This window comes from Bemisia tabaci, chromosome 3 (assembly GCF_918797505.1).
Source record: "Bemisia tabaci chromosome 3, PGI_BMITA_v3".
Taxonomy (NCBI): Eukaryota; Metazoa; Arthropoda; class Insecta; order Hemiptera; family Aleyrodidae; genus Bemisia; species Bemisia tabaci.
Window position 1 is genome coordinate 17,818,221 of NC_092795.1, and position 14,038 is coordinate 17,832,258.

At 40.3% G+C, this 14,038-nt stretch overlaps 1 protein-coding gene across 6 annotated transcripts in view; it reads left to right on the forward strand.

The window, feature by feature from the left end:
- Ae2 (anion exchange protein Ae2) overlaps window positions 1-14,038 on the forward strand; it is a 101,670-nt gene that overhangs the window by 51,709 nt on the left and 35,923 nt on the right. The window contains exon 1 of one of the 6 annotated variants that reach the window (XM_019061817.2): window positions 4,346-4,481. The exons of the other annotated variants lie outside the window; for them this stretch is intronic. The gene's annotated coding sequence lies outside the window, so the exon portion shown is untranslated. Of the gene's footprint in view, window positions 1-4,345; window positions 4,482-14,038 lie in introns of those variants that run through there. 6 annotated transcript variants of the gene reach the window in all.

Consider the following 14,038-nt stretch of genomic DNA (forward strand, 5'->3'; position numbering starts at 1 on the left):
GCAACTTTGCAATGGAGTTACACTCTTTCGCTGGGGATGTGTTAGTATATATATATGCCATTAGTTTCTTTATGCAAAAAGCAGGTTTTATGGATAATCCAAAAAAATGGTGCTTTATTGCTAAACGAGGTTATATAGGACATTTCGTCAACGATTTTTTGTCCGCGCACCTGTTTTTTCCAGTAATTTACGTCCACGCGTTTTTCCGGCACGGTAGTTTTGGTCCACTTACCAATTATTGAGACCCAAAGTTAATTGGTCAACATGTGAATGCAAACGACAATTACTTGCTCACGACGTTTTTGGATGAACATGTATAATGTCTTGGAAGAATGAGGGTTTGCTTGTTTTTTTGTTTTGTCCGTTTGGTCCAACGGAGAATAATATATAGTTGAGAGTTTTGGTAAAAATAGGGGAGCGTCAATTCCATCAGGTAAATAAGTTCACTAAAACTCTCTATGCCTCTTTGGTGTAACAGGACTTAATTATCTTTCAAGAAATTCCCACCTTCTTATACCTGAACCGGATAAACCTCTATATTTGCCTCAGCTAAAGGCTCTTTGATTTTTCCTGTGTACATTAAGTATCTTGATTTATTTTGCGAGGAAAGATCTGTACTTTTAAAGGATGCCTGCCATTCTTAATACGTTCAATTTTGTAAAATACTGTGCAACACCTCTGTTGTGAAACAGTTGCTTCTGGCGCCGCCGCACGGCGAGCAGGCGGCCAGCGCGAAAGGCGCATAGGCGCCTTCAAACCTAAGTGGATACTTCAAGCATTGTGCAATGCGTGAAGTATCAACTTAGGTTTGTAGGATGTAGGCGCCAGTGAGCCTCTCGCGCTGGCAGCACGCCGCTCTGCTCTGATAGGCTTTAATGTTTATACTCGCATAGTCAGCGTTTTCTAACTCATGATTTTGAAATGTTTGCACACTCTGCATTGATTATTCTCATTTAAATTGATGGGGAAAAAATATGTATCAATTTATCAAAGGAGAATAGTAATATAATGTGTGTTTTTTAAGTATTAGTGGTTTCGAGTCAAATTTTATGATTTCCAAAGCACTTTAATTTTTTCTTTTACATTTTGTGCTTTTATTGTGCTGCAACGAAGTGTACGCGCATCCAAACGCACAAAATTTGACGTATTTGACACTAAAAGATCGATGTACTAGTGGGTTAAAACTAAAGATTGCGTGCTTCTTGGTTTTTCCCTCTTTTATTCATTTTTGCAGTTTCTGTCGGCACAACTGCGGCTCATTGAGATTAAGGTCGCTTGGAAAAGGTTTTACAAATATTTGTCACGTTTTAAAAATATAAATGTTTTCAAAATGAAGTAATGATTTCGTAAAGAAAAAATTAAAAAAATTAAAAAAAAAGTACCTGCACAAGGTATATTATACATCGAATATTTTAAGGATAGAAATGAAACCAAATATTCACCAATGAGAATTTAAAAAGATGATTCAAAAGGAGAAAGTAATAACATTTCATTTAGGAAATGAGCAACCATAACAACACCTCCTTCTCTCTCAATGTCTCATTTCCATATTGTCAATATAATTTTACATACCGACTAAAATATAACGCTTGGACCAAGTCACTGTTGCTTATTTTACGTGTGGGCGTAAACTATACTGGACAAAAAAGGTGCGCGGACAAAAAATCGTTGACAAAATGTCCTGAAACCCTAAACGAAGTCCGAATGGTCCGGCGCGCCAGTCGAAAGAGATTAAAAAGGGGAGTCTGTCTTTATTTTTCGCCTTTGAGTAAAAAGGATTTAAAATACACTGTAGGTCGCATACATAAGCAGAGTGACAACATGAAAGAATAAGAGCAGCAATGGTAGAATGACGTTAAATTATGAATGAGCCCCTCAATTGAAAAGAACATTTTTGGAAGGTTAAAAAAACGAACTGAAAGATCTACAAGTTAATAAAAATAGACGCGCTAGAAACACCGCTGCCATTTGGCATGTGCTATCAGCTCGGGTTGCGTTTCGGTGGAAGGGAAGGTTGAAGACTTTTTAATCAATGCACAAGGCGTTTAAAGTATAACCTGTAAGTAACAGCCGTTTAATCTTCGTTGATAAATCCTGAAAATTTTCTACCAAATGGACAGTTTATTAAAGTCTTGTGGGATTTCATCTCATCATTACAACGGCTCAGATCTGACTCCTCAGAATGATAAACTTCAAAGGCCCGCTCTACTTTATTTTCACAGGAGTTGGTTGGAAACATCACCATTAAGGTAGTGGTATAATGTAATGCAATGAACTCTGATCCGACTAGAGCGCAAAAATCGCCTTCAAAACGGAGAGTATGCGTGTTCGCGACAGTCGTGTTCGAATAGTTATCGCTCATAGTGTCAAGGGGTTCTGAAGAGCGCCCATTATGCGCCTGTTGAACAAATGATAGAAAGTAGTCCACTTAGCGCCCCCCCCCCCCACAACTCTTCAAGGAGCTTCTGCTGCTTCCACTCCCAACCTACGCAACCTACTTAATAAATCTCGAAGTAAAAGCGTAATTTATTGACTTTTGAAATCGAGGAAGAAAGATAAACAATGCTCTCGGCGGTTGTCACTTTCACTCAGACATTTTCCAAAAATCGATTCTTCTGAAGGACGTATGCTTGTCTTAACCATATCTTGATTCTTTTCCAGTTAAGGTAATCAAAAATACGCTGTTGTCAAAACGGTCAACAAAATATTCGCTCGTGCATTCATGGTATCGGTAAATAACATTATTTTGATTTCGCTTGAATTCTATTTTTACTTTTGAGTGGTGTGGTCTCTCGGTGCATTTTTAACTTTACATAAGTCCACTTCCCATTAAATTAAAGTTGAACTCACCATTTGTCATGAAACGAAGCACGATTGACCTCCATCAGAATAATGACAGGATACCAATTTTACCAGCCTTCTCGATCGTGAATTAATAAAATATTAAGATATTGAAGCCGCTCACTAGTAACGGTGTGGGCCGAAACGTGTCGGTTTTTAACGGGAAAATTTCTGACTTGTGAGTGGCTTTAATATTTTATTATCTTGTCTGGTTTATTTTTAATATTTCTATCTTTGTAAAATGATCGGTCGAAAATACTGCACCGTGATCGCAGTTACCATCACATCTTCAATGCCAATTTTAACTTCCACTTCTGGATACGGCGTCAACAATCGTTGACATATCAGATTTTAGGTTGGCTGACCTTGAGATCGCGTTGACATGCATCATGCTGTGTTATCATGAAATTTGGTAAAATCACTTTTTCCCCCTTTTCCCCTTTTAAATAATGACGTCAGGGAATTATTTTCCTGAAGATCCATCCAATGGCTCTCACACCCTAACGAAAATGGGGATGTTGCATGCATTTTTTTTAAAATTCAGTTTCTAAAACTTGGAAGTGTTCTGATTATGAAGTTATTTATTTAAAAAAAATTCTGACGACGGGAACATGGAGAAAAAGCGTAGTGACGTCATTTTCGCAGCAGCCAATGAGAATCCGTCAATCCCACGTGCGATTGTATCGAACTTCAGCGAGCTTTTTTGGGCTTTAGGATTCTATTTAGAACTTTTTGGACGTCCCCATCGTTTTTCTCGCTAAAAAATCAAGCGGAACAGATATTTGTCCCTGAAACACCCCACCCATACAACAACCCCATTAAAAATCACGGTTTTTTCTCAGTGATCCATGCGATTTTTTTGTTTCACTGGAGAAAAAAAACAAAAAACAAAAAAACATTGGATCTAGAGTCCAAACTCTTGAAAACATTGACAAGAAAAAGTACTCTCGATTCAATCGGATATTTGCTTGAATCAAAACAAAATCCGCTTAAATTAAGAGGCTTGGTTCTTGATTTAAGCTAGATTCTGATTGAATCGAGAGTGCTTTTTCTTGTCGATGTTTTTAAGAGTCTAGTCTCTAGATCCAATGTGTTCTTTTTCCAGTGTTGTTTAATCCTCCAACAATAAATCCTCTAACCGAATATTTTCGCTCATCGATCGCGCGATCCTGGTCGTTGAGAGGAGTCGATTACCCTAATCCGCCCGGCTCGGAGGCAACCGCCTATCCTCCGCGGAGAAAAATTAGAGGTCAGGGGGAGGGAATTTTTCGGTCGGGCGGGCGGGGCAGGGCGGGGGGCATAATTCCACCTCCCCGTGCAAAAACCGCGTATCCTCACGGGATTTTCCGCGACGCGAGCGCGGTTTCGCGGGGGACGGGGCCCGATCCTGCGCCCTGCGGCCTATCGATCCGCCACCGCCGTCGACGCTCGACGCTCGTCCTGACCCAGAGAATCCTCGCAGTCGTGTCCCGTCCGTCGAAGCGCCACCCCCGTTCGCGGCCGCCCCGTCCGCCCGTCCGTCCGCCAGCCCGCCCGCGCGCCCCTCCCCCCGCCAAGGGGCTCTCGGACCACCGGACGGACAAGACTCCAAACTGATCCGGAAGCTTCGCAGAGCGATCAGTCCTCGGAAACGACAAGAGGTAAACTTCCGCATCCGCAACCCCCCCCCCCCCCCCCCCGCCCCTCGCCCCCGCCCGGGGGTGGAAAGTGAAATTTTGCGAGGCAGGGTGTCTCTGAGCGCGGGAAAACCGGGGAGGTATTTGAGGTGGGTCAGGGAGGATTCGAACAGGACGGAATGTCGTGGAATTTCCCGCCAAGTCTGGAATTTTTCCGAAAATGTTTTTCGTGACTTACGGGGAGAATCGTGTAGAAAAAGTTCAGTAGAGGAACTTTGAGTATTTAATTGAGGGTGTCAAGTTCTCAAAAAGTCGATGATAATCTGAGAAAGTGAGGGAGTTTTATTTAAGCCTGAAAAAGCATAAAGAAGTGAGAGAATGTTTCTGCAGAACGTTGAAATTATTTTCTCTGGCCGAAACATTTAATTATTTTTTGTGACTCATGGGGAGAAAATCGTGTTGAAAAAGTTCTTCAGAGGAACTTAAAGTTTTTTTGATTGAGGGTGTCAAGTTCTCAAAAAGTCTATGAAAATCTGGAAAAGTGAGGGAATTTTATATAAGCCTGAAAAATCATGGAGAAGTGAGAGAATATTTCTGCAGAACTTTGAAATTATTTTCTCTGGCCGAAACATTCAATTATTTTTTACCGCACCCTCACGCTTCTTCTTTTCTTAAGTTAAAATCTATACTTGAATTTATCAATACCTTTCTATAAAAAAAGCATGTGTGTCAGTTAGAAACGTGGTAAAAGCGAGGAAATTGTTTTCTGCTGTTTTTTGGTCCATATCTGTGGATCATGCATCAAACAACTCCTGCCTAATGCAGTTTTGATTGTTTCCAATGTCAAGAGACATCGCGCTGAAAATTCATTGTGAAAAGCATTTTCATCAAAAATCATGTCGAAATAAACATTAAAAAGCCGTGTATAAGTCAAGGAATTTTATGTTCAAGAACTATGATTAATCATGGAAAAGTTGGGGGATTTTGAAAATCTAAGAAACCTTGTCACCCTATAGGATCTCTGGATCTACGGGTACCCAATTTTTGTCTGCTCCAAGAGGAAATATTGAAAAATTACCAAAGTAGAATGTAAATTCTCAGTGGAATGTTATTGACATCCCACAAGAACCCACCTGACAAATCCCTAACCTCCTTTAAATTTTACCTGAAGTCCAGAATTCTTCGCAGAATATCTTTTTTCGAATTTTTTGGAAAAAAATCATATCCAAATGATTTGGGGGTGAACAATTGCTGAAGAGGATCTATTGAACAATAGTAATTAACTTTTATTCTTAGCTTTAACAAAGTAGCCGTACGTAGGAAACTCTTAAAAGCCAGGGAAACCTGGAAAGTCAAAGGAAAAGAGCAAAGTGATCCGAAAGTCAGCGAAAAATTTCGTTCGCAAAAATGGAGAATTTTTACGTTTCGCGTCACATAGCTCCAGCTTGTTTCTTCAAGATCGGAAAATCTTTTATTTATTTTCTGTCTTCGTTCAAAGGTCCGCGAATTTTCTCAAAATTGGTCTCGGGAAATCTTGGTTAAGTCAAGGAATTTTAGTACTGAATTTCCCTTGAAACCACCTTAGAAAAATAACTCGTTTCTTGGGGTGTGTTCGAAAATGCTTGAACGGTCCGAAATCTCGTGTAATTCTTCATGGAATTGGGAATCCATCGCGAAATATTTCTGGGAAATATTGTCGGAATTTTTAGGGAAAAAGGCATTTGTAAATCGTTGTGAAAAAGTTCTCAAAAAGATTAAGCAAGAACTTACTTTTTTTTAGTTGTGAGAAGTGTTTGAGAACTGTCAAAATAGTACTTCAGTTATTCAGTACATTGTCAGGAGACACCCTGGAAGAGCGTAATATAACACACATATCCATATTTCCTCCCTTTTTTTAGACTTATTGAAGTGTTTTATCAAAAATTTTGATATTAAAAAGATTTCTCTCTCTCTCGTCGCTTTTAATCACTAGAGATATACGATGATAGCTCGAAGTCCTCTAATTTTCAGTTCTTGTCCGACGTCAGAACTACACTAAAAAATTTTCTGATCCACACCGGAACATGAAATTCAAGAAATTAATGGGGTGATAATACACCTCTCAATGCTCTATTCAGTGCCCAAGAAGCCGCTCAGGAGTTTCGACGTTTTTGCAGTTTAAAACTTGGGTTTTTTGCAAATTGCAAATTTTCTTTGGAACATCGCGTAGAACAAATGTCTATCTGCATGGAAACTCTAGAAAAACTCTCTATTTAGGTACTGCCAGACCGAGTAGATTTTGTCTTTTTACCGTGATCTTCCATTCATGGCCTTGCTCAACAGAAAAAAAAAACGATTTGCGTCGGAAACACGAGGAAGATAGGTCAATTTGCGCTGCCTTACTTTTTTGCGTCCCCACACCTCGAGTTAGAGTTCAGAGCGGTAGAGCCACAGCATACTCCGATTGCGTCTCAGCCCTAACCGGTGGGTGTGGGACGAAAAAAAGTTAGGCAGAGCCAATTTACCTTCATCTTGCAATAAATTAGGAACTTCTTCCTCGAGCCCACTTTAGAAACAACGTATATGTGCCATTAGTTCCCCCATACAGATAAGTGCTATTACAAATTAGTTAGAAACGGTAGTTCCTAATTGAAATATGTAGTCCAATTGACCTACTCATCTTGTGTCTCCGATGCGTGCAAACTTGTTTCTCCCGTGTTGAGCATTGAATTTGGTCCGAATCACCCTCCAACTTTAACCAGAGCATGCTTGAAAAGCGCTTTCTCCACTTGTCAAATGGAAGATCAAAGTGGTTCAAAGTAGGGACTTGATTGGTCAGTTGATTCAACGGGCTAATTAAGTCCCGACTTTAAGCCACTTTGATCTTCCATTTTGACAAGTGGAGAACGGGCTTTTACACAGAATGAACAAAACCGAGAAAACTCATCGGTTCGGTGATATGCTACCCGTCGTTTTTCGATGCAAATCACTCTCGGTTGAGGTTACCGAATTCTTGAAATTTGATTCTGCGGATTGAAGAGTTTTATTAAAAGAAACCCAATATGCGGTTGTACTTGCTGAACAAAACTAGGTCAAATAATATGACCCGCACAGCTCATTTTTACTAAACTCGTTTGTAAGCGCAGGTACCAGAACTCTCATAAATCTCCAAAATTGAATCAAGGTGACTAGTCCTATAAATTTGTCGATCCGCTGGATAAGCCAGGAAATTTTGTTCAACCCTGATAAGGAGCCCTGATAAGCCGGTTATGTTGCGGAATCTTAAAATTCTTTCTCCAATCCGAAAAATTCAATTACAGTATACGCTCTCTCTATAACGAGAACTCAACCGACCGATTTCCGCACTGTAGAAAGGTTCTCATTTTGAGGATAGTGTGTTTTAATATTGGTAGTTGAAGGGACCGACCCATTTCCTCATTATCGAGAAGTCCTCGTCACAACGATAGTCGTTTGGAGAGAGACCATTATGTTATTCAATTTTTAGAGATTTTGCGCAAAAAATTGTCGGTGAAAATATTACCACGAGAAATCATGCCCAGAAATAAATGTTAAAACCCCACGGACCATTTTACGTACAAAACCTCTGAAAAGTCAGGGAATTTTGAAATTCATGAAATAACACTCTCTGTAGATCGATTTCTTTTGCATTATTGCGTCAAATTAAGCGTATGAAGCGTCTTTGAAGCTGTCATGTTACGATCCAACCCCCAATTCCGCGTAAGATCGGATGCTTGTTAGCGTGAAAGAACCGGGCAAAGCACGGACAAACGAAGCACACAAGTCAAAAGCTCGAGTTTCTCACAAGATAAATCGATGACATTTTCGCTCGCTCGCTCGAAGAAGTGTCATGTCGTCTTGCAAGACCCTCCTATTGTTCTTCGTCGGAACCGAACACGAACCCCGTCTCGCGAGCGTATTACAAGGAAAACAATTTTATATTCCATTTTCAATGACACCGCGCATCGATTTCCACGCAGGGGTCACGGAAAACACCCCGCGACTCGGCCGGTGCCGAACCCGAGGGGTGTGACCCCGGAATGACTTTAATTGCCGACGTAAAAGTGTAGAGAAGACGTTTGTTAATCACCGTGTCCAAGACCTGGCAGGGCGTCTACAGGCCTGGGGAAACGGGACTCATCACATCCGGGAAAGGTCAGGGAATTTCTTGGAAAAGACCGGAAATTTGACAGATGTAAAACTTTGACGGTTTACAAACTTTTTCCCCTCGAGTTTGCAGACACCCTGCTTGGCAAACTCGGGAATCGCCAGGGAACGAGCGATAGCCAGGAAAATTAGGCAATTAAGACTTTGCAGGTGTTTGAAATTCGGCGACTTTTATTCATAGGTGGAAACTATTTAGTGTGACCTAAGTATTGCGGGCTCGAGGTTGTACTCGGTTTTTTAGGGAGCAAAAATAATGTAGGAGTTATGCGTTGTCGACGTCAGCAAGAACGCCGACAAATCCTACGGCCTACATACGTCCATTTTTTTTTTTCTTTTTTTTTTTCTTAATTATCCAATTTTATCTCTAGCGAACGAAGAGGTTGAATCGACCAACTTTAATGCACACTATGCACAGTAATATCTTATTTACGAGTTAATTTTGGACATTTTCCAATACCCCCAACAAGTTTTTGATCTGCTTTTGAAGATAAAGCCAAAGCATGTCTTGTGATGCCTCATGTTTTACCCTATCTCTAGTAAAAAAAAAAAACCATACATTGCTCATCAATGGAACTGAATATACACAAGGATCTCAAAAATGGATCAGTTGCAGCGAATGGATCCTATGAAACAAAACAAGCTCATCGCTGTAGCCCTCAGCGGCGCGGCATCATTTATAGAGAGGGAAGAAGATGACACTGAAGATGAATAAAACATGATGATAAAACACGAAACAAATAGAAAAATGGTCGTAAAAATAATGAAATGGGTTGGAATATGAAAAGAGTAAATACTTTTTATAAGGGCTTATGTAAAGAGTATTCAAATCATCGTCTTGTCTACATTGCGAAATATGTTCAGGAAGGTGACACAGTCAGAGAAAATCTTGACGTAGCAGAAGTCAGGAAATTAAAAAACATCTGAAAAGTCATGAAAGTTTTCGTTTTGAGGTGAGACCACACTGACGACGAGGTTCAACTTTCCGGAAATAGTCGTCAGACTTGTTCACAGTCCGGGGGATTTTGTCAAAATTACTCGGGATTTTTTTTTTAAATTTAATTTTTTTGAAACGTCAAGGAATTTTGTTGAAATTAATTAAAATTTGTTTTTATTATATTTAGAAAAATCAATGAATTTGGATTTCTGAGTTCCGCCGCCGCTATCCCTGAAATTTTGACATCCCAAGGTGCCTGCAAGTCCGAAATTTTCGGAAAAAGCACTGATTTTTTAAGGGGGTCCGGAAGTACTGAAAAAGTGCGGAAATTCCGCAAGAGGTCCTGAATTTTTTAATTTTTTTTTGTCATTTTTGTCTCAATTTGAGCGAGAAATTCAAATTTTTGAAAATTTCCGAATCTCGTCAAACGGAGGCACTGAAAAAGTACTGATTTTGGGCCAGCCTGTTTTCGAAGACACCTTGAATGGGAATTAAAAGCGATGTCGCGTTTTCCGAGTACGAAATTAAATAACAAGGTACAGGAATTATTGCATATCCTCTAAAGCGAAGGAATTTTTCATCAATCCGAATCTCCTGAAACAAAGATATGAAAACGTACATCTTCATGAATTCCAGGATATGAATCCGGATTCCTGCGCTACCGGGCATTGTTCGTCGCGTGCAGTGAAGGAGGCCGATTAAAACGGGGGCGCGGGAAAACGGATTTATTTGAGTATTAAATTCTGAAACGTCGCACAGTGGATCGAGTCAATTATAGAGAGGTCGGAAATGAAATTTTTGACTGAAACTGCCAATTTTGGGGTTTATTTCATCACATTTTAAATTTTAAGGGGTGCTCTTTGACGAAAATTTTACGAGAAAACCGATGAAACCATTTTTGGAACCTCAAAGGTTTGTTTAAACGGAGTTATAAGCTTGTAAAGTTTCCAATTTTATCCGACCCCTCCTATTGACCTCGGTTCACTGTGCGTCGAGACAAATCCGTAGCTGGAGTAAGAAAACACGGTACAGTGGCGTGGCGTGCTTTGCGATGTATCGATTGTTATGCCATTAAAACCTATGGAAAAGGATCGATAAACAAGGTGTTCGCTGCGAACGCCTTAATAATCGATTCTTTACCATATGTTTAAATGGCATAACAATCGATACATCGCAATTCACGTCACGCCACTGACGGTAATGTCGAACAAACGTAGATGAAATACCGGCTGAATTTCAAATTGGGAGTCTGAAATAGATGTATAACGCCGTACCATTTCTATGCCGGGCATCGCCCCCCCCCCCCCCAAAAAAAAAACCCCCGAGAGCTTTCCACGATTTTCTCGCAAGCTTGACGCCTTGACGCCTTGACGCGCATGATCGGGAATATTTTCGATCCCTGCAGGGGTAACAGATCCGCCTTTTGCCAGAAATTATGAATTTGAACCAGTATACTTTAGCAATTTTTGTTCGATATCTCAATGTTTGTTTGCTTCCGGCGTCAATTCGCCTCAAAGCAAATGAAAAAATTAAGTAGAAAACCGTTAAAAAACGAAGCACACACCCCCCCCCCCCCCCCCGCGCGCTTTGTGGTGATTCGAAACTCGGGCGGTCATAATGCGACGATAGAGCTGTTGCTTTCAAGAGATAAAGCTAACCGAGTGTAATTTTTACAGGTTAAATTGCTCGAAAATAATGCCGTTACTATCAGGAATGTTTAAAATATACCTCTGAATGTGCTATATTCGTGCTAAACTTTATCACGCACTTTCAAATTTACTGCGTCCACGGGCGTGCTTTTCTTAGCCGCCGGCGACCAAGCTTGCCACGAGAGAGATTCATGAAAACCGGACGTCTTTCAAAATTTTCGTTTTGAGAGACCGCCATTTGAAAAAATACGTAATTCACTCTTTAGGATTTTAAAAAGCGTTATCCGTCAAAATCTCAAAGTCCGTTTTTTTTTATCCAACTCAACAAAAATCGCTTCACTTGAACTTGTACCCATTTGTGCCTTGCGAAGGAAAACGCCGTATGAACCTTCAGGCGTTGCCAAATCTCGTTCGACAAATCATGCATTTTCGGGAAATTTGTGAATATTTCTCGTTCAATTTTACAGAGGATTTTGTTCGTAATTTGATATAAAAAAATTAAATATTGCAAGGAGGAATATTCATAATTTCCTCCAAAATTAAATCTTTTCTGAGATGAAATTTGGAAATATTCGAATGTTCATACGGCGTTCTTCCTTAGCACGGCGGATTTTGACAGAGGTTTTTTTTCTCGTGGATGGTCACTCTGGATGCGCTTTTATCGAGGAAAGATGCTTCGTGACACTTTAATTACTGTGCCTTCGAGTGTGTGGTCCATTTCAGGAGTCCCTTTCTCATCCAGTGTTAAGTGTAAACGAGCGAGTGTTTTTTTAGTGTATTTTCCGAAGAAAATAAGAAAATACACTATTCCATTTTTTACGAAGCCCATCATATTCAACGACCGGCGACCCCATTGCGGCAACACCGCACAGTGCGACATCCTTATAGATGATGCGGACAAAAATCGGCAAAAGACGCTTAACTTTAAATAATGAAGATAGTTGCACTGACATAGGAAACCCCTTTGGCACTATCAAAGTAAAACACTCGAAATAAGAAAATGTTATATCTCAGGATTTTTGCGTCCTTTTTGAGAAAATTTCATTTCAAGTTGGCAACCTCGCATTAGCCCTATGTTAACAATGTTTAAGCAACGTGAAACACCCAAACTTTACCTTCAAATGTCTCTGATAGTCGCAAAAAGTCGTAAGATCTTTTTGGTAGAATTAAAGCTGGATATCTGAGGATTAAGAAAATGTCAACCACCCAGAGCATTTTGCGTTTCAAGCGAGAAATCTCCACTCGAAGTTAACGTCTTTTTCCCGTGTATTTCTTATAGACCAGTGATCATTGACCCATTTTCCGCCCACTTTCTACCCAAATTTGAAGCAGTTTTGAGCGAAAAATTTGAAAATGAACCACCATTGCGAGTCAAAAATATCTTTAAGGTGAAAAACTCAAAAAAAAAAAAAAAAAAAAAAATATTCAGTTGTCGAGTTGTGCATTTTTTATTTTTGTCCATATAGATAGGGCCGCACTGAGCGCCGGTCAGTAGCTGATGAATCGCGGTGACGTCATGAGAGTCAAGGCAGGCAATTTCCGCCTCTGTCGAACCGCAACTATCTGAATATTGAGTGCCTCGTGTGCTCACGAACACCTAAATAAATAAGAGAATATCTCCGAATGAGTTATTACGGGCGGTAACCTAGAAAATCTCCTTTCAAACGTTTCGCGGTTTTACGGTATGAATTTTAATCGCGTCGCGTTTTGTTGGGACCGGGATTCTTCGCGTATCCGCCGCTCTCAAAGGTGCAGTTTACCATTAGGAAAGGTCAGTTTTGAAAACCGGTCAACGCGGAAGGCCGGCAATCGACTCTAAAATTCATGGAATATGAAAATACCGGAAGCGCTGGGCGTATCATTCTGTTTGTCTATCATCAGCTCTTGAGGAATCTGTGTTAAGTATGAGGTTTTTTCTGAGCGTCGCGTGCCTTCAGCTTATCAGCTATGCAATTTCACGACGCGGCGGTTAGAAAAGAGGTAGTAATGGGTATGGTTATAATAAGACGCCATTTGTGTACTGAATTCAAATTGCTCTGGATTTTAAGTCGGGCGTTTGGAGTACTCTTGCTTAGCACCTGAATCAGGATTTCCAGAAATGGGAAATCGGGAAAGTCTTGGAAATTTACAATCAGGGAATTTTGCGAGTGGCTTGTCACTTTCAATGCACCGTTATGTTGCGGTAACTTTTGAACACCCTCTGAGAGCTTCAGTCTATAACTTGAATCCCTAGAAGTGGACAACTTGCCTCAAGTTATAGAAAATTCAGCGTTTTTTTCCCTTCTTCTTCTTCTTTCTTTTAAATAAAAAAAAAAAATATGGCAGAAATTCTGCTCGGAGGTTAGAAGAAATCAGAAAATGTGATAATTTTGGAGAAAAAATCAGATAACGTCAGAACATTCTAACGTGAAGAACACACTAAGAGCCTGGAAATGTGTTTTATCCGGCGCTGCCTGTTGCACTGAAAAAAGTTACGGGCTGTATAGACATTACGTTGGTTCCGGATTCAGGGGCCGAAAGTACCGGGTGCCGCAGCCATAGCTTCGACTGCTCCGGGTTTAGTGCCCAGATCAACTGGTACTACACCCGGAACTTTCGGCCTCTGACCCCGTAACGGACGGTACGTCTAGCATAGTCCATAAGTATAAACGCTTTCCACAGCCGGATTTTTTTTTATCAGTGTGTCTTGGTGATCTGTGAAGAGGGACTTCGACTAATTTTTTAAAGTATGTTCCTGAAACAATTTATTGTTGGAGTCTCTTATCGCAGAAATCCACTCTCTAACCTGAATATTCATTTTAGATGAATTTATACCGGAAGTAAACGAACACCAA